Below are 1,914 nucleotides of genomic sequence, written 5' to 3' on the forward strand. Positions count from 1 at the left end.
CGTGACAGGCTTTCTGCACATGTCCATGTACAAGATGTTTTTTTAAATATTTAATTTTATATTCTTAATCTTCTTCTTCTTCGTTCGTGGGCTGCAACTCCCACATTCACTCGTATGTACACGAATGGGCTTTTATGTTTATGACCGTTTTTACCCCGCCATGAAGGCAGCCATACTCCGTTTTTTGGGGGGTGTGCATGCTAGGTATGTTCTTGTTTATATAGCCCACCGAGCGCTGGCATGGATTACAGGATCTTTAACGTGCGTATTTGATCTTTTGCATGCGTATACACACGAAGTGGGTTCAGGCACGAGCAGGTCTGCACATATGTTGACCTGGGAGATCGGAAAAATGTCCACCCTTTACCCACCAGGCGCCGCTACCGAGATTCGAACCCGGGACCCTCAGATTGAAAGTCCAACGCTTTAACCACTCGGCTATTGCGCTCGTATATACACCCGTGCAGGGTTGGGGCTGGTCGGCAGAATCTGTTCCTGATCCAGCGATCACCAGTGATCAAGAAACAGAGGCCCCGCATTTCGGCATGGTGTTGTGTCCTTGGGAAAGAAACTTTATTCCGATAATCCTCACTCCAGCCAGGTGTGAATGGGTGACTTCGGTCGGAGAAGGTTAAACCGTCAGAAAGAGAGGATTGGGCTCCCGTCTTCCTGTGCCTGGCCCTGGACACAGGGAACACGATACAATATAACACAATACATCACAATACAATACAACACAAAACAATAGAATTCAATGTGTGTATGATGATGATTGTTATCAGTCGTTTTCGACCATGACCATCAGAACAGCAGAGGTAACTGCTATCCTGACTATCTGGGCTAAAATTTGATTGTAGTGGAGAGTGTCTTGCCCAAGTTACATCCCCACTCTCTCGGCCAAGAGGGTTTTAGGACAGCCGGCGTTGGCCCGGGATGATTCCCAAAGGCCAACTAGCCCCCCTCAAGGCTGCAGCACTAATTTAAGACTACAGCCAGTGCAATTTAACCTCCTGTTTTGAGAGCCATAGTCCTCCACAAAAGACTGAGCTGTAAGTGCTGTTCCCATTGCATTGGAGAAACCATTGAAAAAACGACCCTCACTCTGCTGTTGGCCAAAATTGTAAACTTACGTCAATACATACAACTCAACTCAACACAAGACAACACAGCGCTCACCTCTCAAGACCCACAATGTAAATTCCAACAGATCAACACTTGCTCGCAACAACAGTCGGACGCTGTATGTGTCACTGCAAAAGGCGACACACATAACACACAACAGCGATACAGCAAACACCCTGCTCGGACGGAATCCCAATTCAAACAAGCATCAGGCAGTCGCTGCTGCTGCCTGCAGTGACCGAGTGCCGTGTTCTGCCGGAGTGCCAGAGACTCAGCTTGCCTCCGGAATTAATATCTGCTAATGGGAGGGATGGGATGGCTGGAACCGCGCGCTGCGCAGCATCACTGTTAGGTTTGTGTCCATTGCACGTGGTCAAAGAGAGCTGTGTGTGTGTGTGTGTGTGTGTGTGTGTGTGTGTGTGTGTGTGTGTGTGTGTGTGTGTGTGTGTGTGTGTGTTTTGAAAGTGACTGACATTTTTAATCGTATATATATATATATATATACACACCTCTCCCTGTGTGTGTGTGTGTGTGTGTGTGTGTGTGCGTGCGTGCGTGCGTACATGTGTGTGTGTGTGTGCCTGCGCGTGCGCCATCTGTGTGTGCGTGCGTGCGTGCGTGCATATATATATATATATATGTGTGTGTGTGTGTGTGTGTGTGTGTGTGTGTGTGTGTGTGTGTGTGTGTGTGTGTGTGTGTGTGTGTGTGCGTGCGTGTGTGTGTGTGTGTGTGTGTGTGTGTGTGTGTGTATGCCTGACAAAATATTGCCATCTAAACGCTTGGTCGTAG

This window comes from Babylonia areolata, chromosome 9 (genome assembly GCF_041734735.1).
Source record: "Babylonia areolata isolate BAREFJ2019XMU chromosome 9, ASM4173473v1, whole genome shotgun sequence".
NCBI lineage: Eukaryota > Metazoa > Mollusca > Gastropoda > Neogastropoda > Buccinidae > Babylonia > Babylonia areolata.